The sequence below is a fragment of the Prionailurus viverrinus genome, chromosome D4, assembly GCF_022837055.1.
Source record: "Prionailurus viverrinus isolate Anna chromosome D4, UM_Priviv_1.0, whole genome shotgun sequence".
Classification (NCBI taxonomy): Eukaryota; Metazoa; Chordata; class Mammalia; order Carnivora; family Felidae; genus Prionailurus; species Prionailurus viverrinus.
The window spans coordinates 78,761,750-78,786,829 of NC_062573.1; the positions used below are offsets into that span (position 1 = coordinate 78,761,750).

The following is a 25,080-nucleotide window of genomic DNA, read 5'->3' on the forward strand; positions in this document are numbered from 1 at the left end:
AACTAACACAGACATGCTGTTAAGTATGGTATGTCCAACCAAAGTAATTGGCTTCCTTCTGAAGTAGCAATTTATTATCACTAGAAATATGTTAAGGATGCTAAAGGGGGATTATAATTTTGGGAGAGTACGTTAGACAAAATGATCCAAGATGCCTTCTAATTCTAGGTTGCTGATTTCACTGAAATGATGGTTTTCTCTATCCAACAGGATCATTACGATGGAAGGTGTTAAAATACAATTGAACAGTCTTCTGGAGAAAAAACAAATATTTGGAAGATAAAAGAAGAAAAGATAAATGAGCAGAAATGTAGGCAGGTCCTGTGGTTCAGTCAAGGAACTGAAACCAAAAATAACTCGGAGACCCAGGATAAGCCAAACTGAATTTGGGGACTTGAATCCTCAGTCCCACCAGGTAAGCAAAACTCTTAGCCTCAACATCCATTTGGGGACTTGATTCCTCAGTCCCATCAAGTAAGCAAAACTCTTAGTCTCAACATCAACTACCTGCGTACTTCTCTTTTCCCTTTACTTCCAGTTTCTAGGAGATCACAAGGCCTCCTTCCTACTTTCTCTCAAAATCAGTTACGTGGCTTCTCTCAAAATCAGCAGGGACTCCTCAAGCAGTGGCTACTCACTTCTCCACTTGGAAATCTTACAGCATGTTCAGTGCTTGACCGGTCCAATCTCTTCGTGGTGTTTAGCCTCAACTTTCAGCTCTTGCTTCACCTTTCGTTGTCCCTCTCTGAGTAACCACACTGTCTCCCACTGATGCACACCCCGTTCTATTTCACCAGGCCAGAGCTCTCTCCCAACCTCTAGACCCCTGTTGACAGCTCCATCCTGGATGGCTTCTCTACACTCTGGGAAAACAGCAGTCATCTTGGCTCCCCGGTCTCTCTCTGCCTCTACCTCCCTTGCATCTCTTGTTGGTTCAAACCTAAAACATGTTTTCCATCCGTCCCTGATCCATTTCCATTGTCCAACGCCAGATCTTCATCTCTCTTCTGGGCTCCCAAGTGGCCCACCCTCAAATTCCATGCTGGCCACCAGCGTGGTAAGTCCGAAAACAAGTCAGTTGATGCTTTTTCACTTTTTTTTACCTGGGATGATTCCTCATTGGTTTGAATGGTGATTGCCTTCAGAATAACATCCATTTTTCTTTGGCTGTTTCTCCAACTGGCCCCATCCTACCTGCCAGCCTCAGCTGCAGCTATTCCCTCCATGCACTCTGTGGTTTTCCTATGTGAAATTGCTTCCTTTTCTATCTCTGTGCTGTGAATGGGTGCTGGTTCTTTGACTGAATTGTTCCCATCTACCATTGCATGGCCTGGCAAACTCATCCTATCTCAAGGCACAGTTCAGATTGTGTCTTTTCCCTTTATCTTACCCACCACCAGGCAGACTTTTAGCTCCCCATCTGTTTCTATAAACATGCCTCCATTCAAGCATGCTTTGGGAAAGCAGGAGCTGTCTGGATAAGGCAATGTATCACCACCCCCAGCTCCACAGAAATGCCCAAGTCCTGAGGATCTAACCACAGCTGAGCTAATGTGTCCCTTTCTGGACATGTTTTGGTTTGAGACCAGAGAGAACTAGCACTGAATCTCTCTGACATTCAGTCAGGGAGGAAAACTATTATCCTACACAAGAACAAACTCAGCCTTAACCTCAGACTTCTGTAAAGGGGAGAATCAATGGGGCAACTGTCTAAAGATTTTTATAGGAAGAAATTGTAACCAATAATTTTAACCTAAACCGTTTTCAGAAATCTCAGAAATCTAAGGACTCAAAATAAAGTGCCACCCATATGTTTGTCTTGAACAATTCAAGAGAGGGAGCAAAGCTAGAAGAACTTGAGACTTGAAAGGTTGAGTGATTAGGGACTAATGGTAATCTGGGATTATTATTTTTAATCAAAAATAAACACAAATATCAAATTTGTTTTGATAGAGAAGATAAATGGGGCGCCTGGGTGGCGCAGTTGGTTAAGCGTCCGACTTCAGCCAGGTCACGATCTCGCGGTCCGGGAGTTCGAGCCCCGCGTCGGGCTCTGGGCTGATGGCTCAGAGCCTGGAGCCTGTTTCCGATTCTGTGTCTCCCTCTCTCTCTGCCCTTCCCCCGTTCATGCTCTGTCTCTCTGTCCCAAAAATAAATAAACGTTGAAAAAAAAAATTAAAAAAAAAAAGAGAAGATAAATAAAATAATGATTCAATAATATTGATCTGGGTATAAAATCACAGAAGACAAAACAAAGGTATTCCCATTAAACATTATGATTAAGCCTTTTTTGAAGTTCTGGCCAATGCAGTAAGTAAGGTAGGACAATAAATGGAGTAAAAATGAGAAAATTATTATCATGATCCTGAGATGATATTATTTACGTGAAAAACTCAAAAGAATCATTTGATAATAACAAGTTTCATTGAGCTTATTATATGTGAAAAGAATGTGCATGTGATATATTCAAACTTCAGGAGCTCTTTCTATGTATCAGCAGTAACTAATTAGCAAATATAATGGGGAAATCAACTATAGTAGTTATGATGCTTTGGGGTACAAGTTGATGAAGAGATAGATTTTTTTCTTAGGTATTATATGTATTTTTTGCTTACTCTTGTTAATGATATTTTAGTAACTCTTACTTGGGGAAGAATGCTCTTTAGTTAAGAACTGCCCCAAGGAAAAAAATATTCCCAGAAGACTTTAAAAATTTTTCAGGAGCATAATGACTGTAATAAATGGACAAACAGCAACAAGAAGACAACATTAAAGAAATGTCATCGACTCCCCCAAAATCCTTAGACTTAATGAAATCCAATCAATCTCAATATATTTTTTCTTGAAACTTAACAATCGGAGGCTCATATGAAATCAAAACAACAAACACAAAAATCTGAGAGATTACAGTAATGAGAGGGGCTTTGCATTAAGATGTCAGAGTGTGTTACAAATCCACAATAATCTAAATAATCTGACACTGACATTATTTTCTAACCCTGATTTTTGTTTTCTCTTCTTCTTTGCCTACTGTAATCCTTACCAACTCAAAATCCTCCTTTTCTATGAAACTTCTTTGGACCACCCAATCTGGAAGTCTTTTCCCACAAGATGCCCTTTTCTTTGGCCATTGATCCGTACTCTTGGCTACCTAACAAAAATTTTACATGCCTTTTCTTCCCCGCCGAAGACGCTTACACACCTTTAATATGTTTATACCTACAAGATAAAAACAGTTGATTTCAGTATCATCATTGACAGACGGCAGTGTGAGATATAATAACATCATGATGCCAAGGCTTCAAAGTTAGCTCTGAGGGACCATGAGTAGCAGCACCTGGGTGCTTAGAAATGCAGAATTGCAGGCTTCATCCCAGGTACACAAAATCAGAAGCTGCATTTTAACATGATCCTCAGGTGATTTGTGTGCACATTAAATTTTGAGAAGCACTGCCCTAAAGAATTTCATGGAATAAAAATATTTCATAGCACTCCTGAAGCAATCAGACATAGTCAGATATCTTCCTGTGCAGCAAACGAATAGAATTATTCAAATCTTGTTTCCCTGATAGGTAAAAATTTAGCGATACCAAAAGAACACTAAAGAAATGTGGGTTCAGGGCATGGAATAAATCGAATGATAAAAGCAGACTGAGGGGGTGCATACATGGGGAATGTAAAGGCAGTGGTTTGTGATTTGGAAGTGATTTGGTACCTGATTACTTCCACTGGGCTTTCTAATTTCTTCCTTCTAACCCTCGTCTCCCTACGATGACATTATTCTTTATCGTTGCTCTACACTTTAACACGGGCTGCCGTAATCTCACCTCCAACTCACTATCTTCTAATAAAAACAGTCCTCACTCATGAGTCCCTCCCCACCACAAGCCATAGCCCCCAGAGCATCCACTAGAATGTAAGTTCCCTAGCAGCACAGAATGGGGCTGTCTGGCTTACTTGCTGTATCTGCAGGGAACAGAATAGCATCAAGTACCTAGTAGGCATTCAACAATTGAATAGTCAACAGATGAAGCAAACAATTTGACAACCTTTATTATACCAGGTCCCGCCAGGGAATAATATCTGGATTGATTTGCATTCAGTCCCCACATCTCCTTGGAACACTGCTTATTTTACCCTGTAAATTCCTTTAGGTCTGTCTTCATTGCATCACTACCAACACCGCCTCGTACCTGTGCTGCCATAGTAAAATCTGAGATACTCTCCTTTCTCTGGTTCCCTGAGTGAGCTCCAACTAACTTTCTGTAGTCCGCTCTCATCCAAAGTATTACATCCAAACCCTTTACCCTGACTCTGAATTCTTTAGAGTCCAAACCTAAGCTTCCTTTCTAGCCTTGTGTCATGGCTTCCCAAAGGGAATCTTCCTTTCTAGCCAAGGTGATCTACTCATGTCTCTTTACTATGCTTTCTCTGCCGGAATTTATTTCCCCAAAGTAAAATTGTTTTTCCCTATCATATTTGCCTATCGAAACCTACCCATTCCTTGAGACTTGGCTCATCCACTTTCTCAAGGAAACATGGTAGCCAAGCACTCTAATCTGGCAGAATTCATCACTGATTCATTCCAGGAATACCCAATAGTTTTTCCTCTGAATTCTCCTTTCAGTCATGATCTATAATGCCCATCACTTACTATGCATGCTCCTTTGAACATATATCCTTCTACATATGTGTTGTACATATAGGTAAACAAAGAGTTCAAGACAGGTGGCCTGAGATTGAAACATCTGCCACATAATAATGGAGAAACATTAAGAATTTTCTTCCCTTCTCTGGGTCCCAGTGTCTTTATCTGTAAAAAAGTACCTACCTTAGAGGAGGATTATAATTAAAATAAATCACATAATTTGAAAAGCTCTTAGCAGGGTTCTGGAACATAAAGAGCACCCAAAAATATCGGTATTCCTTCCCCAGAGCATCTCACTTACAGTTGGTGCTACTTTATATTCTTATGTATTTCAGTACATCAAAATAGCTATTTATTCATTGATGAATTGATAATATTAGTGCTGGCTATCAATACAGACTTTCCACTGAAGAATTTTAGGAACGAAATTTCCTATTCCTTTTGGATCAGAGAGTAGACATCCCTCTCTAAAGGAATGGTATTTAGGGGAATATATGAAAAAGAAAGAGACAAACGGACAGATACTATGATTAGAATCCCATCTTAGATTATTTACTCTATCTTTGATAACATATCTTGTAAGGGAGTCTGGCTTTGTGATTAAAACTATGTTGAGAAATGGAATATGTCCGAAAGAAATTTCTACTGTTGTAGCTTTGAACAAGCAGCTTACCCTTTCTAAGCCTGTCTCCCCATTTAACAATGAGATTAGACCAGATGACCCCTATCATCACTTGGATTGCTATTAGAATATAGTTACTTTGCTGTGGCAATACCAAGATTGCATTATCTCCTCCATCTTTCATGTATGTAGCAGCCCTTAAGAAAAATCCTTCATAGAAGTAACAAGTCATTCCAAGATTTATTTCGGATTATAGAAGAACAATTGTTAGGCAATTGTTAAGATACTATGCTAGGTTGTCATTCAGTTATTATGAAACCCTCACTCTGAAAAAGTATGATGGTCTAATATTTAACACTAAATGATAACAATGCTTAGTCTTACTTTGGAAGAAGGCAGATTATTATATACAGGTTGGGTTTACTCAAAATTAACTACCAGCTTATTGGCCCAAATAGTCATGGTCCATGGCTTGCCTATTTTCTACTTGATTTTACTAAGTACTACACATGCTCTTCTGAGTTGAATTATGTTTAAATATGGCAAAGTTCAAGTAGGATACTATCACTTTTTATTCAGTAATACAAAAAATATTATTTGCTATTGGTCTCATGCATGCCCTGACTTGACAGGTGATGTGTTTAAAACTCTCTCTCTCTCTCTTTCTCTCTCTCTCTCTCTCTCTCTCTCTCACACACACACACACACACACACACACACACTTCTAGCAAATCAACATCCATGCTCTGGGTGACATGGGATGGGAGGGCATGTCTGTACTTGTTTGTGACATAGATTTGTTGATATTTTAGGGAGGGGAGTAATACATTGTTATTTATTTCTGATCAGCCTTATTTTAGGGTTCTTTTTCAGAGTCTGTGGAAGGTCATCTTAAGGCCATACTGTGACTTTACTGAATGTGACTACCCATTCAGCAGCCTATGAGGCAGGAGTCGCCAGGCTGAGGTCCCCAGGCTGAGTCCCCAAGCTTCAGTAGGTAACTACTGAATAAGTAGCATGTGTTACATGGACCTTCAGAGAATCTGCGGCCCCAAGTTCAATAGCACTGGATTCAGGAGCTGGACATCCCATTTACCCAGAAACCTTGGTCACTGTCTTTCCAACAAAGGCTGGATCTTCCTTCCCCATCTCATCTGTCTCTTTGGAGAAGAAAAGCATGGGGACGACTTTCCATGGAAGCTCTCAGAGATATGCTGTCCTTACTCAGACTACCTGAGCCAGCATTCCCCCACATTAGACCCACTGGTGACTCCCTTATTGTTGCACAAGGTGACAGTGTTCCTATGACACAGAAACACCGTAGGGCACTTGTGCCACAGAGCTATGGGAGAGGCTGGTGGTCTGCCCTGAGATTGCTATCCACCAAAACCAAGGCTTTCAGCAAACTGCTTGGCGCCTGTAGACAGGGATCCAAGTGTTGATCGTTCAGCGATGGGAAGACCTCCTGTGGCTTCAGCAAATTTCAGAACAGCACTTAGGCTGGTATTCCTGGGGGACAAGATGTGACATCAGTTGGGTTTTCAGCCCCAAACTGCCATCAGAAGGATCTCCCAAGTATCTTACATCCCTGCAAAGGTGTGAGGTTATCTTTTATACACTGTTCCATCTAAAAGTCAGGCCTGGTACCAACCAGATGGGTTCTGTTGCAAGGAACTTGAGGATATTCTTGTCCTCGATCTGCAGGATGAAAAGGCTCTGGCCGTTCTGAAGGTTTTCCTTTAAGTTGATTCAGGAATAAAGGATGACACCATATGATGATTCTGGGCAGCACAGAAAGGCTTCAATTTGTTCTTATTGACTTGACTTGTGCTCCCAGCAGGTTTGAGGGAAACCTGAGGCTATTAACTAAGGAAAGGGACAAGCCAAATCAATGTGACTTGGAACGTGTACCCTCGGCCTCAGTGATAGAAACTGTCTGGTTATGGAGACTAGAAGCACGCCCACATTCATGGGACCCTTGCTTACCAGGGTGTATCTTAGAACCAACCAGGATCATTTTTGAATAGATCAAAATACTATCTCTGCCCCTAGAAAGTCCTGGATCAGAATCCAGGAAGTGGGGAGTGCTGTCCTCCTTTGATGTCATGGTCAGATCATCATTTTACCTGGGGAAACAGTGACTTGGCAAACCCCTCCTTCCTTTCGTACCATGCTCTGGGCGCTGGGGCCATTGATGAGCAATGAATGGGTGGGGGCGGGGGAGGGGGTGCTTCAGTGACATCACAGATGTCGGTCCACACCAGGTCAGCTTTCCCTCTCCCTCATCACCCCCTTCCTTCGGCCAAAGTTTGTGTGCTGGACCTGTAGGACATGAAGTCATATGTGACCCTTCCTTGGGCTGGATGCTGTCGTCTAGCCAGATAAACTAACAGGCTAGGAGATCCAGCTGGGGCTGGCTGTACTTTGCCCACGTCTGTTACAACATATGGTACCCTCACTTGAAGTGACTGACAGAGCTATTTAATTTTACAGTTTGTCTGATGCCCCCACCCAAATACCACGCATACCGTCATGTGCTGATGCAAAACGGCATTTGTGAGCAGTCTCAACTTGGTTTCAATCACGGATTTCACGAAAGGAACACTTTAAAATTGGATTTGAACTCCACAGCTCCCAGGATAGGGCAGAGCTGGATGGAAACATCTGGAGATGTACCCGGGAACAGGGCCCACCATGTTCCTCGGGAGGAAATCGAGGCGGCAAGATTGACGCCCAAGGACTCATCCAGCCAGTTGACACAAGCCTAGAACCTTCCACCTGACTTCCAACCAATACTCTTTCCAGCCCGGGCTGTCATCACACGTGATGTTTTGCTTCATGTACAAAATAAGGCCCCTCAGAACCTTTCCCGGAACTGGACCTTTGGACCTCAAAATGGTTTAATGCACTTTTGAGAAGGGAGAGCCACAAGGCCTCTAAGTGGTTTTGATCAAGTTTGCCAATATTTACACCGTTGGATAATCTGCATGAACTTCATAAATAATGTAAATTCCTACAAAGCGAGTTAACCGTGAGCTACGGTGGTCTTTCGAAAAATCCATGTTACACAATCATCCTGACAAAGTTAACAACTCGATGGAATACCGAAGGTAACCACTGATTGCACTCGCTGCCATTGACCATTTTAAGTGTGACTATTTTTAAAATACTGTATGCCTCATTACGCTGGGCTCTGAAAATGAGAAATTTGCTTTAACTGCATTGTTTTGAATTGCTGAGAGAAGAATCTATCAACCACAAGGTGCCCTGCTGCTGAACTCAGCCAAAAAGCTGTTAATAACCCCAGCAGATGTTTCAGCTTTTTAGGCCAATAGACTCCCTCTCTCCCTGCCCTCCCCTTTCTAGAATCTGATGCCAATATGACTGAACTCCAGTTTCTGTGGTTGCTGCCTCCGTGGCCGCCTCCACCAGAGTCAGTGATACTAGAGCTGCTGAGGAATTGATTCTTTAAACAACCAGTCGCAACACAGCCCCAGCCCTTTAAGGTCAGAGCATTATTGCTTTTACCGTTAGAAGTTTAAATCTTCAGGGGGGAAATGAAGGTAAGGGCACCGAATCCATAGTCCTGTTCTGTCGTCTGCCTTCATTGCCAGTCATCTCATTCCACTTGTTGTGGTTTGTCCCCACGCTCAGAGTCCATTTCTCAGACTGATCAGGGCATTGGGCTTGCCGGGTAGAGGTCATTAATACATCGAGTCCCCACCGGTCGCTGAGGGATGTTGGGTTAGCAGCTTTACAAAGGGGGCCTCTGTGTGATGTGCAGTTTGGGATGGTTGTTTGCCTAATACCGCAAGGCTCAGAATGCCCTGACCTTAGCAGTTCTGCAATATTAGAAGTGTGTATTATAAATACAGCTACATCCCTGTGAGATGGGTACAATATGAGGGCATATGGGGCCACGGCAATCCCAGATGGGGATTTGTCAACTTCTCTGGACAAACCTTACGTCTTAACTTGAAATTAAATCTACATTCCAAGGCTTTCCAAATGAGAAGACATTTTTTAAAAAGGGGAGGGGAAGATGCTCCCCCTTCTCCCACTCGCCTGCCCGCCTCCCCATACTCACTTATTTCGGAAAGAGCGCTTTAAGGCACCCCAGTGACAGCAGGGTGACCAAGAAAACACAGGTGCACCACGTTTATGGAACATCACGTTGGCTAGGAACACATCCGAACTGCGCATCTATACATATCACCATGCAGAGAATTGCCATTTCAAAGGGGGAAAAATTGAAAAGCAGAATTAAGTTCATAAATACTTGGTTTCCTTATTTTGATGCAACACAAAGGCAGAATATCCAGGACCCTGTGGACCCCTATTGTCAGCTTCAGCATTCGCCAACCACAGTAATTCAACCCCAAAATCTCCGCTCTACACCACGCAGGCTATAAAAAGTAAGTACCTTTTCCCTCATGCCACCGCCACCATATTGTTCGCAGACTCTCAACACTGAGTATTTCTCTGTATCAGGAAAAGCTCAAAAATGCGGTGCGAGTCTTTTTTCTTCTTTTTAACCGGATAAAGTAATAGATTCCATTGTAACTCTTCAGTACACATGCGGAGGCACTCATTAATGCTAATGGAATCTGCATGTAGGTATTGAAGGGAAAATACAGTTGCCTGCATCTGTGTAGTCTTTATTTTCGTATCAGACCAAGCACAACACTGTACGCTCGAGAGTTCAATGGCACCTCCATCTTCTAATTCTGAAATTGAAGTAACTCGGATTAAAAATGATCCCGGTCATTTTGAAATTGGGTGTTCCCACTAGCAAATGGGATGGACGCTTCTGCTTAGATTACTATGATTCCAAGAGGCCAGTACCAGATGATGAGTCTTTAGTAAAATAAACAGCCAATGTTGTAATAATAAAACAGGCTAAAAAAAACACAGAAACTCCCTACTGAATCAGGACAGACTATATCCTCATTATTAAAAAATTCCATATTAAATTACCCATATGCATCTCCAGAGGAGTGAAAACACAAGATGAGGAGAAGAGAATTGAAAATAATCATTGTTTAGTTGAGATTCCAGACCTGCCGGCAGTGAATATTGGTACTAGGCATTAATAAACTATGTGGAGGTGTCTGGGGCCCATGGAAATCCAGACCATGCACTTCATTAGGTCCTGAACTTCACCTGGAATCTTCTGCTGCAGGTGATGATTTCCAAGCTGTTTTGTTCTTGATTATTTTCAGTCCAAGTAAAATGGACAATAAAGAGAAGATGCTTCTATAGATTTCCATGATGGATGTTCACGACCAAAATAACTTCACCATCTGATGTATTTCACAGTCTTAAGTTAAAACAGACCCGGTATAATATGCTTGTACATCTGGCTCAGGTGGTTTCTTTGCCATATGTTTGTGAAATAATCCAAGGAGATGTTACAATTGTACCGTTCCCCTTGGGACCTGAACAAAATGTGCCCACAAAGAGTTACCTAATTATTCATTCCTGCCAACAACATCCTCGCCTAATAATAAGGGGGTGCTTAAAAATGAGACAATAGTGCTTTCAATCTTGAGAGATGTCAGTGCCACTTATTGTTTCGAAAACTGAAAGTCTTTTGCATTTTTTTAAATAAGAAAAAGATCCTTGGCCTTTAAAGCAGCACTCTGCAGGTGGTATATTTGGTATTCCTGTGGGGGCAAATGTTGCCATACTGATCAAGGCCAATGCTCCCCTGGAACTCAGTGGACCAGTAGCCACTGTGGGACTCAGTGACCCCAAAGGTGATAGTATCTACAGAGTGGCTGTTCGGGTAATAGAACACATTAACGGAGAACTTTATAATTGGCAAATTGCTTTCATCTATGTCACCACATTGACTTCTCAAAACAACCTTGCAAAGCAGGGGGAAAAGGCCCACCTTATTTAGCCTTGCCAACGGTGCTGATTCTTTATAGCGCTAATTAGCCAGAAATGTGAGCATCTTTTTTTAAATGAAAAAATTAAAAAAATTTTTTAGTCTTGATCCCTAAGCCCCAGTTGCCACAATGCAGCTCTCGCTTTGAATCTGACAATCTGCTTTTTCCCCTGCTCCCCACCTTGCCTCCTTTTGTCCCATGACTGACTCTCTCAATGCTCTGTTGATTCAAAATACATAATTTGATTTTGTTTCAAGGGTTAGAAAGGACACAAAACACAGTGGGGAAAGTAACTTAATGATTAAAATACAGGCCTACCACGAAAATACAGATTTGAATGAGGCTCCAGGCCAGGTCAAAGGTCAAATGGATAAATCATGCTCTTGGCCTAGCTTTCTCCACCACTAAATCAATTTGAAAGAATGTGGCAAAGATGAAGATACCAGCCAATAAATCTCTAGGCATGCGTTAATTGTGTATTTATGGAGAGGCCAAATGCTAGGAGAGCTGTGTTTCCATAAGGACTAGGCTGACAGACCCTAAAGGGCCAGATTAGTATAGGCATTGTTTTTCCCCAGAATCCAAATCTCAGGGTCAAACAGGACACAAAGAATGAGAAAAGGAGGCTAGGAGATTTGCCTCGGGTTACCCAGTTCGTAAATGGGTCTGTCCATTTGTGTCCAAGATGCTCATTTAAAACACCTGGGAACTACCAAGGAACTACCTTCTTTCTACTTTGCTAGTTAACCTTAACAGTTTTGGATCACTCAATAGCCAATATTTTCTGGATATATATTCCCCACGAGAGGAAAAGTGAGTTATTATGAAGAAGTAATTGAATACTGGTCTCTTGTTCGGGTAAGAGATTCCCCAGGCAAGATTTTTTTGCCACTCATGGCAATTACAGACCTTCTGAAAATTCCTTCACTCTCTTAATGCTTACTGAGGGCCTGCTAGTATATTACATGCTGTGGATACAAAGTTGAGAAAGCAAGGTCCTACTCTCAGGGCATTTAAACAAGCAGAGACTCAGACTTGCAAACAAGTCAATCTGGTAAGATTTACAAAATCGGATGATCCACAAAGTTGACTGGGACATTAGGATAACACATTTCAATCCGTCCTGGAAAACTTCTCAGAGGAAAGAGAAGTATGAATAGGTGTTTTCCAGGCAGACAAAAGATTTCCAACTATATGGTATGAGTCAGAGATGCTAATGATCGATTGTAAATTGAGGCAGAAATGTAATCAAGTTTTTGTATTTGAACTCTGGGGCTACTATGACAGTGTGGGCGGGGCGGCGGCGGGGGGGGGGGGGGAGGGTTGGTGGAAATGGAAGTTCCTGGAGAGAAATGTCAAGGATTATATTGCAGTGGTTAAGGGAGTCAGTGACCTGATCAAGTAACATGGTAGCCCCCTTAGACATGACAGATAAGCAAGAGTAGAATACATAGGGATGCGTTGCCTGGAATGTGAGAAAGGGGTCCAAGGATCCCAGAATGGTGGCTTGGGAAACTGAGGGAAGGGTCTAACATTCACTCATACGAAGAATCTAGGAGGGAGAGAGGCTTTTGTGTAGTAAATAGGTATGGGCCCCAAAGCAGAGACGTTCTATTCTGAACATCCTGAGTTTGCAGTGCCTGTGGGATACCCAGGTGGAACTTATTTAGAAAACAGTTGGAGATATGGGCTCAGGATAGAGATTTAGATGTAAAACCTTGGGACCCAAGATTTTCCCCAAAAGTGAATGGGAAAGAAAACCCTGGCGTTTAAGGAGAGGGGAGAGAAATAGAACCCAGTCAAGGCACAAGAAAGGAGTAACCAGTGCAGAGGTAAATGAGGAGAGAGAGAGATGGGGGCGGGGGGGGGGGGGGGGGGGGGAGGGGAATATTGTGAAAGGCAAACCAGAATTGCAAGCCTGGGAGAATAGTCAGCAGGCAGGACAAGTCATATAAGATGAGAATTTTAAATGCGTCAGGAAGTGAGCAGGGCAACTTCAGTGCACTGACGTGCCTAGAGCCAGGTTAGAATGGTTCCAGCAGTGAATGTGTAATGTGGAGTCAGAGTGAGGAAATCCAGCTTGCGCTTTGTGAAAGAAGGGCTGTCAAAAAAAGAAACTTAGGGATGCTAAAAAAAATTAGCTATTTAAATAGGTTTTATTTGTTTTTTAAAGGAGAGGGATGAACATATTTGTACACTGAGGGGAACAGCCAATGGAGCATCGGAGGTAAGAAAAGGACCTTGCTGATAAAGCACGTTTTCTAAGGAGGCAAGGTGGAATAATACCCCATAGCACCAGTGGACAGAGTTGCCTTTGACAGGAAAACTGTCTTTGGCTAGCAATGGGGACAGGGAAAGGATGGGTGCAGAGGTGGATGGGCTTGCGGCTGAATGGGTGGGAAAATGAAGGACGCCATTTTTGATGGCGGCCAGTCCCTGACTTAGAAACAAGGTCATCCCAAAGAGAAGATTGAAAGCTTTGAAGAGTGGTAAAGGTTTGGAATAGCAGCTGAGGGAAATGGGAGAAGCGCATGTAATAGGACTGCTGAGTAACACTGAAGGCAAAACTGAGATTAGTTTCACTCCAGATTTATGGTCTCCATTCTCTATGGTTGTGATTTTTCTTTTTCCTCCAGCAGAGCAGTGCTCAAGGAATGTTTACAGCTAAGGAGGCTCCATGGAGGATTGCTTGAAGGACATGAAGTCCATCTGTCTCCCTAGATAGTTTAGATTATATCTCAAGGTCAAGGTAAGCCATCCAAACTAAATACTTGAACCATATTGTTTTAGCTCCTTTTACTTTTACTCACGTTTAGTGAATTGCATGCTGGCATTGGGCCCCGGCTTGCATTGTGGGACCAACAAGAAACAATCATCGGCCTGTCAGCCTTCGTTGTTAGCATCATGGAGGACGTTGAGAAAGCCACTAACCTTCCAACCAGCATGCCCACTCGTGAGGGCACAAAGAGCCATCTCCCTTCCGCCCAATGCCAGAAAACAATAGGTTTTTCATTAGCAACAACAATATGTGTATCTGGGCGTACAGCGAGGGATGGTCAAGAGCAGAGTCTTGAAACCACAAAGCTTGGGTTCAAATCCAGCATCCCTCATCTAGCAGCTCGTTGACCTTGACCCTCTTAGTTTCTCTGGGCCTCAGTTTCCTTGTTTGTAAAATAACAAAAATAATCCTACCTCCTTCATAAGGCTGCAGTAAAAATTAAAAGACACAATCAGTGTAGACGTGTTTAGCACCGTTGTCTGGCAAATCATAAGTCCACCACACATGTTTGCCATTATTGTTGTTGTTACAATTATTATTTTACAGCCGCTCTTCTTTGGTTTTGTGTTTATGTTTTGCTTTCATCCTCACAGTGGCATGAATTTGCATGTATTAATTCACCTCTGGTTTCCAGTTAATATTCTTTCTTTCTTTTGTTCTTTACCTATAGCCCACTTATTTGTTATCTGCTATCCACCTGGCATCATTTTGCAATGAGGCAGAACACAAAAAAGTAAACTGAAAGAGGCCTTAAGCCAATCAATAGTTATGAGGATAAGTCTGTCTATTTTTGCTCTTGATTTGAGAAGAGTTTCAAAGATGGTAAGGAGGGCTTGGAACTTTCCTATCCCACATTTGTGTCTTGAAATGCACGTTTCCTTGAAGTCTGTTTTACCTGATATTTACTTTTCTTACGATCATTCTTGATTGGCCCCTGCAGGGACTTAGACCTAACTCAATATTTGCTCAGACACTTCTCCTTGTGAATAAACAGCATGCTAATTTAATTGGGGAGAGGGTTGGATTATTGTAGTTTGAGAAAAAGCTATAGTTTCATGGTGGGATCAGGGCCAGACTTGCTAGTCAGAGGGCCTGCCTTTGGCTGTGGCTCTGGCACTCGCAGCTCTCTGTCGTCGAACCTCCCTTGCTTCAGTTCTGTGGCGGAGTAGGATTAACAGTAGTGATCTCACAGTGTGGTTGCAAGAAATAAAGAAGGCGCTCAGCAGAAATGAGTTGAATTCTGCACGTAGCGCAAGAGACAGCGTTCCAATTGCCATTCAAACTTGCACTTGAAAAATTGGACCAAGTAATTCAAACTTCCTGTAAACATATTTAGTTAGTTATTTTTATTTAATGTTTATTTATTTTTGAGGGAGAGAGAGTGCGAGCAGGGAAGGGGCAGAGAGGGAGAGGGAGACAACAGAATCTAAAGCAGGCTCCAGGCTTTGAGCTGTCAGCACAAAGCCCTATGTGGGGCTCGAACTCATGGACTATGAGATCATGACCTGAACCGAAGTTGGACACTGAAACTACTGAGCTACCCAGGCACCCCTTCTTTTCAACATATTTAAAGGCAACCCAAACATACTTATCTTACTCAACTTAATTATTTGAACTTTGAAATTTACATACTAGCCATTTAAGAATATTTAGTCAAGAGGTGCCTGGGTGGCTCAGTCAGTTAAGCATCCGATTCTTGGTTTCAACTCAGGTCATGATCTCACGGTTTTGTCAGTTTGAGTCTCCTGTCAGGCTCCACATAGAGCTTGTTTGGGACTCTCTCTCCCTCCCTCTCTCTGGGCCCCTCCCTGATTCGTGCTGCCTGTCTCTCTCAAAATAAATACATAAACTTTAAAAAAGGAAAAAAAAAAAAAAAAAAAAGAGTACTTACGGAAGCCTGGGTGGCTCAGTCCATTAAACGTCCGACTTCGGCTCAGGTCACCATCTCACGGTTTGTGGGTTCGAGCCCTGCGTCCGCCTCTGTGGTGACAGCTCGGAGCCTGGAGCCTGTTTGTGATTCTGAGTCTCCCTCTCTCTCTGCCCCTCCCCCACTCATGATCTGTCTCTCAAAAATAAACAAACATTAAAAAAAATTTTTTTTTAAAGAGTATTTAGTCAAAAGTCAAAAAAAAAGCTTTAATTCCCTTTTAAGAATAGTCAAGGACTTTCATCTTTGTGTCAGAATATCACTGTGACCTGTAATGTCATCAGAGAAACATGAAAACTCTCCCAGATTGTATTCTTTGCCTCCTCCTAAATAAATAATCTGAAAAACCCCTTGATACACAAATCACATCTGCTTTATCTCCTGGCAGGTAACAGCTCTTGGTTTTTGTCTTGTTTCTCTCGCTGTTACTGTTGGTGTTTTCTTGCTGTATGGACCAATAAGTCCATGCGGATGAAAGGCAGCTTTGGTTTTGTTTCAAATCAAAGCGTGTGGGTGTGGGATGGTTTATCCCACATGTTGATATCAGGAGAGCGGAAAGGGTTGGGAGCGATGCCTGAAGGAAATCAGAGGTCTTCCTTCTCCGTCCGCACCCCCCCACCCCTAGGCTGAACTTGGAGACCCGGAGGGCAGGGCGTGTTGCTGATGGGCCACTCCCACCCACCGCCGAACACCCCGAGAAATCAGTGTCGGGCAGCACAAAAAGAGCCCGACTACAATGGTTGGTCTTCAAAGGGGCTCATTTATTATATCGCTCAGTGCCCCACAGAGTTGCTCGAAGCTCGTAACTGCCACTGATTTCAAAGAGAGCTCTGAACTTGCATACGCTTCACAAGGCACGGCGCGGGATGAGAAATAGTCTGAGTGGCTTGAAGCCATGTTCAGACATTTTTTAATGTTCGTAAATGTCTTTGGCACCATCAGTTTCACATAGAAACCCACTTACCTCCTGCCGCAAAGTGTGAAATAAAGCCATTTTCAAGCCTGGGTAGGGGATGGTCTGGAAATTGGGCTAAATCTTAAAACTGCATGAAGACTGAAAATAGGATTCACAAGCTGGGGCTCAGCTCTCACTAAATCACTTCTAAAGTCAGGTCACCGCGACCCCCTGCTCTGCCAGATAATGTCAGCGCCGTCTTTAAAGGGTTAAGACGGTAAAATGTGGTCACCTTAGTGGCTCCCAAACTGAGGGCCCCCCGCTCCAAGGCATCCCCAAATAAGTGGTCCATTGGAAGGAAACACTATTTCAACTGGGGTTTGATGGGGACTCTAACTGGCACAGCCCTGGGGAGCCTCGGGTTAGAGATTAACATTTCCTACCACCCCCCTGTCTCAAGAGATGCTGTGGGTCCCCGCTTGATCTAGGAGGTTTGTGGGAGTCAGAGTAAGATCCGTCAAAGGCATTCTTCTTTACCACTTGCAGAAAGATCAGACATACACCCCGATTCTGTTTCTGTGGCTCTCCAGTCCCCACCACAAGGAGAGAGAGAGCGTTTCCTTGGGGACTCAGAAGTGACTTCTATACTCCGGGAGGCTCTTGGGTAAGTAACTGCAGAGCCCTCTGAATGGCTTTATGAGTGCCTTGCTTTTAGAAGGATGCAGGAAAAAAGTGTCCAATCCATAGTCACTGTTCAATAAACATTTACTAAATCTTGGGCAATGTGTTGTATTAGCCACCGTCCTTAGTAAGAAACAACAAGTTATTTATTGGGAGAAAAGGAATTAAATAACGAGACATTCGTTGTGGTTTTCAGAAATCCAGAAACTCCCTCCGCAAATTTGAAGCCATACAGCCTCTTCAAGAAAGTATTTTGCTAAGCATTTATCTACTACAAATCCTCACTATTTCTTTATTTCCTTAACCAACACTTGCTGAACTCCCGATACAAGCCCATGTTAATTCCACTTGCTGGGGTTCAGCAGCCAACAAAGCAGCCCAAAGTCCCCACCCTCAGTGAGCTTGTGTCTTAGTGGTGAAGACACATGATAACTAAGTACGAAAGCTCTCGAGAATCTGAGATGGTGGGAGAGAAGCAGGAGAGAGCAGGCGGAGAGGGGGTACAGTTTGAGAGGAGATGGAATTGTGAGGTCCTTTGAGTAAAGAACTTTTAAGGAGCCTTCCTTTTAAGTGCTTGCCTTTTTTATCTTTCTGTTCGTTCAAATGTTGGTAGAAAGGAACTCAGAATTACCTGTGACATCTTTTTAAAACTTAAGAAGTGGGGTGCCTGGGTGGCTCAGTCAGTTAAGCGTCTGGCTTTGGCTCAGGTCATGATCTCTCAGAGTTCGTGAGTTCGAGCCCCGCAGTGGGCTCTGTGCTGACAGCTGGGAGCCCGGAACCTGCTTCGGATTCTGTGTCTCCTTCTCTCTCTGCCCCTCCCCTGCTCATGCTCTGAAAAATCTCTCTCTCTCTCAAAAATAGATAAACGTTAAAAAAACTTCTTTAAGAAAAGAAGTGAAGACATCCTGCCCAAAGGATGAGAAGGCAAATCAGCCCTGCTCCCAGGTCCTGGCCACGGTTTGGCTGTGCTGTGATGCAACCACGAAGCACGTCCCACGGAAACAGGCCTACCACCTGGTCTCGTGCTCTGCACACAGTGAGGGCTCAGTAAATGCTGCTCACCTACACATAAGATCCATAGTCTTAGATCAGCTCTAAAAGTAATGTTTGTTTGTTTTTTGACAAAAAGACTGTCTCCATGTTTGTGTGGGTAGATACAGCCGTAGAGACAGATGAGGCATCACAAGTGGTTCCTGGGAATTTATCAAACCATATTTATTCACGGTGGCATCCCTAAATTTCCCCATCGTCAATATAAATACCTCTGACAAATCTATCTTCACTTACCGCTGCCCTTAAATATTTGAGGCAAAATGCCGGCAGGCTGTTTCCCTCCTTTCTGTCCCATCTCCTTATCTCTGAGATGCGACAGCCACCGCTACCCCTAAAACACGACATATTTCTATCCTTTCTCCCTTCCTTCCCCCTTCCTTTGATCCCTCCTTTTCTTTCTTCGGTGTCTGCGCTGTGCCAGGCATGTTGAACTCCAACAGGCTCCATCCCAACCACGCTAAAAACAATGAACTCTTAATATAGGTACTGTTAGAAACAGCAAAAAGAACCATGTAGAACGGAGAGACATGAGAGCCGGTAGTATTTTTTATTGGAGAACATTTCTCAGGAGAATATATGAGTGCTGCTGCCACTCATATCACTCACTTGTACCCTCCCTTATGCCCAGCAGTTGACAAGTCCTCTTACACGTGTATCTCATACGTTCCTCTAAATTGTTGATAGTTTGAGGACCTGTACTCTCAATAGTCCTGTGAGGGAATTGGAAATTCTCTTGCCTATTTGACAGAGAAGGTAGAAGCAAAACTGGTGTGTGTTGGGGGGAGGGGCGGTGGCACTTCGGTGGCTCAGTTTGTTGAGCATCCGACTCTTGATTTTGCTTCGGGTTATGATCCCACAGTTTGTGAGTTTGAGCCCGCATTGGGCTCTGCACTGTCAGTGCAGAGCCTCCTTGGGATTCTCTCTCTTTCCCTCTTTGTCACTCTGCCCTTCCCTCGGCATGTGCACTCTTTCTCTGTCTCTCTCAAAAATAAATAAACGAAGAAAGAAAGAAAGAAAGAAAGAGGAAAGGGAAAAGAAAAGAAAAGAAAAGAAAGAGAGAAAGAGAGAAAGAGAGAAAGAGAGAAAGAAAAGAAAAAAGAAAAGAAAGGAAAGAAAGAAACAAACAAAACTGGGGTCCAAAGATATTCATTTAACTAATAGATAACAAGGCGGGAGTCAAAGACCAATCTTCTTTCCACAAAACTATGTCCCCTCTTTGGACACTCTTAGAGGAAACTGTCGCATGCCTCTTTTTGGATCTGACATCGCCCAGCCCAGTATTTCATAAGGAGCATCTGTACAGTAATTATAGCCTGATATTGTCCCCTGGTGGTAAGTCGGCAAATGTTAATCTCCTACGTGATTATATATTCCTTGGTAGGCTGGTCTTGCTGTCTCTTGTCTGAAAGGTCTAAGGTTAATTACATGAAAGAAATTTCAGATTTGGAAATTTCTCCGATTTTTTCCAATTCCTTATCGGAGAAGAACATGTTCACTGGTTCACATAATTTTTGAAGTTTCTATTGCAGTTTTGTTTTCCTAAAGCAGGTTCTTAAGTGTTTCGTCGAAAAGGGAACAGCCGCTAAGTCAGAGGAAGCACTTCTTTGTGCACCAGACTCGTACTCTCTATGTGTTGTCTCCTGATTCTCGGAGAGACCTAAGAGATTGGCTCCGTTACCCTGTTTTACTTTGTGGAGGCTGAGAGTCAAAGGAGACACATGTGGCAGTGCCGGGAACCAAGTCAGATTCCATCCTACCTTGCTGGCCTCTTCGTAGAAGTAAGTCTTGCCTGAATTGGAAGGTGACCCAAGGCAGGGGAAGGAATTATCATTCCCTTCTGTCTTTTGTCACCACTGACGATATGACATTTACCACCCACCCACCATATTTTTTAAAGGAGAAAAGTGGCCACCGAACTCTTCCTGGTTTTAAGGGTGAAGTAACAGGACTGAAATCAAAACAAAGAGGAACCAACTCAACTAGAGGGATACAAGTTACATAGGCAGAACCTCCCCGTAATGGACCAGAAACTCAACCCAGCAGTCTCGCTGGGCAACATACTTGGGAAAGCCCGTTTCTTCACCACACAAATTGGCTAAAATCCAGACGTAGGATCGAAGCAAGGCTCTCTAAACTGGTTCGCCTTAAATTCTTTGTGCTCAACAGAGAAGCAGAGAATTTCTGACTCTAAGAAAAGAGAATGAATAGATTTCTCACTGAGAAAGACATCATCTCCCAGGCTCTCTTGTATCTGTGTTCTCAAAACTCCAGCCCTGTCAGCTCAGTCCCAGCTGAGACACTGGACCGAAATATCCTCTTGTGTTACTCTCCGGGAGTCTGCAGATAGTTCGTGTACAAGCCGCTCCACTCGTCTTAAGGATTTAAATAGAGTTATAACTACTCAGATTTTAATATATGCTACAACTGTTTTGCTGGCTTGGCATTTAAGGATGCAAACTTTCCAATCTCTTCTAGAAGCATGACACCATAAAAGGGACTACCGTAATTAGGAATAAAACTGTGTAGTCCTCATTAACCAGAAAAGCACTTTCTAAACCCAGGGAGGCTCTACTTCTAGTCCAAGAAAAGTCAAGAAAACGGTGTCTCTAGGACCCAATAAAGATTTTGGGTCAACTTGTCCTCTCTGGAATTGACTGGGATTGATGTGAAATGCCTTTAAAAGGCAAAGGAACAACAAATATTTCTAGCAGAAGAGACCTAAGTGGAGAAAAGGCTGAAGGATCATGTTAAGCTCAATCTTGTTTCAAGTTATGCTATTATTTAAGTCTTGATTGCCCAAATTCATTCAGCCTTAGTGCATTGTGATAGAGCCTGCCCTTATTAGCCAAGGACGTTATGGTAACTGGTTGTGGGTCTACTGTTCTCATGGTTACAACATGTGACCAGAAGAATGCTTTCTGAATTGAGGCCGGGAGTGATAAGCCCCTGGTGACTCAAAATAGCTAAGGAGTGTATATAAAACCAGGCACAAGCTAGTCTCAAAGATAATTGCAGGCTTTCCTTTAGTTCTTTAATCTCCACATCCATTTCTGTCCTGCCAGAACTGTCTACACAGGGGCCTCACCACGGCATTAGTCACAGTAAGAACCAAATGTTTTATAAGCTGGTACCTTCTTATACCTGTTCAAGGGGATTTGGTCACTCAAATCACAAATGAACCATGTTAGAAGGGGTTTGGCTGTGAGGCAGTCCCACACGTAGGAGGAAGACAAGAACATTCTGGAGGAATTTGATTTATTTATGTTTTCTGCATAGTACTTGGGATGTGTCTGCTTCCTGGAAAAGCTACATTGATAGATTGCAGGGATCAGAATATCTAGCTCTAATTCCCTCTTTTTGCCAAAATTCTTATCACCCATGTTTTAAAACCTAATTAAGCTATGGTTCATTTATAACAAAAGGACACCAGACAGGATCCGGGCTCTAATCTCTGCTTTGTCACCAACCAGCTCTGGGGCTGTAGGCAAATGAGCTTTCCACCGGAACTCTGTTGTTTTGTCTTGTAATCATAACACCTGAATTTATTAAACACTTTCTCCGAAGTAGGGGTTAAGCCAAGCACGTTGACCAGAGTATCTCATTTAAACCTCACATACCTCCCCTAGGGGGGTTCTGTTACTACCTCCATTTTGCAGACGAGGAAACCGAGGCACAGAAAGGCTGAACAGCTTGTCCAAAGTCACACAACTGGGATGCAAAAGAGCCAGGATTTTAACAAGTTTCCTGAGCCTGCACTCTAAACCCCTGGGCTGCATGTTTCTCTGATTCCCCCGCTCGCCCAGCATAGGAGGCCTTCTTGCTCCAGAAATCCCTAACTACTTAGAGATGATTTGGTTTAACTCATGTGGCTCATCTAAGCTGTTGTGTGCTATTTCATTTCTTAATTTTCTAAATCTTTTTTTGTTTCTAAAATCTTGTTTCCTTGACTGAGTAAAATGTCTGAATGAGTCCACGGAAAGACCTTCTTGAGGATGGTTTAGGTTTTATGCCCTTTATGGATCCCTTCCTTTACCAATGGAAATAATAATGCCTGCCTTAAAGGGAGGCTCCAAGCAAAATGTCTGTAAGGTGAAAAACACTGTATGAATAGCATTTGTTACTCATATTTTAAAATACTCTTTCAGGGAAGCCTTTCTTTCTTTCTTTCTTTCTTTCTTTCTTTCTTTTTAATGTTTATTTATTTTTGAGAGAGAGAGAGACAGAGAGAGAGAGAGAGAGAGAGAGAGGCAGAGTGCGAGACGGGGAGGGGCAGAGAGAGAGGGAGACACAGAATCTGAAGCAGGCTCCAGGCTCTGAAACTGTCAGCACAGATCCTGATGCAAGGCTCGAACTCACGGACTGTGAGATCATGATCTGAGCTGAAGTCGGACGCTTGACCGACTGAGCCACCCAGGCACCCCAGGGAAGCCTTTCTCATATGATGTATTCTTCATAGCGCAGAGCACTGTGCCCTCAGAGTTGTGAGGTGCTGAAGAGGATGTGTTGATCATTACTTTGATTGCACTTTGCAATTAAGAAAAGAATTCTTAAATGCATTTTTATTTACCTTCACACCATAAATTGATGTAGCAGGAGGAACAGTTTAATGGAGATACTGAAGCAGAGGAAGAGAACTAACATTGACTGAGGACCTGAATTTGTCCTAGATACTATTTCACTAAATTCCCACCATCTGTCTGTAAGAAAGGTAAGCAAAAACCAAGCACAGAGAGGTTAGGTGGCTTCCACGGAACATACAGCTTTGGCTAAGAGTTAGGATTGAAACAGAGACCAGGGTTTTGCCATGCCACAGTGAAGATGAATTTTCTTTAAGATTTTTGAGCCTGAAGCTCTATGTACATATTGTTCATGTATCATTATATTAAGATGTCTAAATTATTAGTCAACATTTTCATGAATACAATGATCAACCGTTAAAGCATAAAACTAAGAATCCTAAAAGCACACTTTGGAAATGACCTTGAAGTCAGCAGGTGCAACAACCAGTCCGTGGCTTTTCCAGCTCCTACTTGAACACCTCCCGTGATGTGTAACTCACCATCCCCAGCCGGCAAACAATTTCATCTTTGAATACTTAGACAGCATTACCACTAGGCTCTCCCTCAGGCGCTTCAAACTTAAGATACTTAAAACTTAGTTCATAAAGTACTTTCGTAATTTTGTTTACAGTTAATGGGGGAGTTGGGCTTACCAGAGGAGAATGAGTGCTACAAAAGGGAACATTATCCCATCAATAATTAACCACAGATTGCATTCTAAACAACCACTCACTTTTTCATTACTGAGGCCAAAGGAAAAAGCCAGTAAAAATTGTTACCGTGTCTCCCTGGGATTTTCCAAGATCCTCTTGTCTGAGCTTCTAAGCAAATAGAGTATTTGCCTTAGAAGACAATTGTATCCATCAGGGTTCCCAGCAAGAAGCTGATGGTGCATTCAAACAGAACTTGGGGCAGGTTAATGAAGGAACATTTACAAAAGTATGGGCAGGGATCAGGGAAATCAACAGAGTATGGTGAAGCGTCCCCAGACCGGCAGTAGTGGAGAACTTAGTACCTGTGGACCAGAGAGGGTGAGGGGAAGGAGCAGATCCCAGAACCCAAGAAGGTCACCCTGGAAGATGACCCCCACATACACCGAGAAGAACTGTGGCCTGAGGTGGATGTTTGCTGATGATTGGAAATTCAGCAGAGAGATAGACACCCTGACCTCACTATTTCTCACCGCCAGAGTTCTGCTGATGGCTGAGTTCTGCTGATGGCTCAGAGTTCGTGTTGGCATCAGTTGGAAGACAGGGAGCTTACAGTTCAGCAATGGCAGCCGCCTTCAGGACACAAAGCAAGGCACCACAATATTCCCCGAACCTTGTTTTTCCTCCTTATCCCCCTTTTGCTTTTATCTACACCTATTTCCCCCCATTTGCATCTACTAAATCAGCAATGGGAAGGAGAGCTAGTTTGAAAGTAGCCTTGGGTCATGGATGGAAATGATAATCCTATAGCTCTGTTAGATTTTGCCATTAAAAGAGGTTAGCATTTGTCTCTTAGATTTCACGAATTAATTCTAAGAGCAATTGTGTGACCCCATTTCCACATTTTTGTGTCATAATTAGAAGACCAAATCTGCCAAGAAATCTATAGAAATACACACGCACACATGCGTGCACGCACACACACACACACATACACACATTTGGAGGCTGTTTAGTGTTCACACATCAAATAAACTTTTCTTTTTCTCTGATTTCTTTCTGAGACTTTGTCTAATTGTTCTTTGTGAAAGCCTTTATTAAGCTTTAAATAGTGCCAGTGTAAGTTCTAAGCTCTGAATTACTAGTTTAATTGCTTTCTCCCTCTCCCCAATACGTTCAAAGCCTTTCCTTTAGGGAATTATGTTTTAACTAAAGTTTCCTGAGATTAAAGTTTTCTGGGTAAGGGGTCTCAGAACCAGATTGTCCGATGGGGTCTGCTAACATGCTTGAAGATAGAGAGGGCTGACAAGAATTCATTTCAGACAAGCCAGCCAACTCCATTGGGGAGACCATTGGTTGCAGAACCATTGAG

The 25,080-nt window shown here is 42.9% G+C and overlaps 1 long non-coding RNA gene across 1 annotated transcript; it reads left to right on the plus strand.

The window, feature by feature from the left end:
* Nucleotides 1-241: 241 nt before the first annotated feature.
* LOC125150896 (uncharacterized) lies at nucleotides 242-17,507 on the plus strand. The gene is made up of 6 exons (XR_007146543.1): nucleotides 242-415; nucleotides 6,144-6,267; nucleotides 7,764-9,685; nucleotides 13,338-13,391; nucleotides 13,801-13,913; nucleotides 17,312-17,507. It is a non-coding gene; the product is annotated as an uncharacterized LOC125150896 (long non-coding RNA).
* Nucleotides 17,508-25,080: the final 7,573 nt, after the last annotated feature.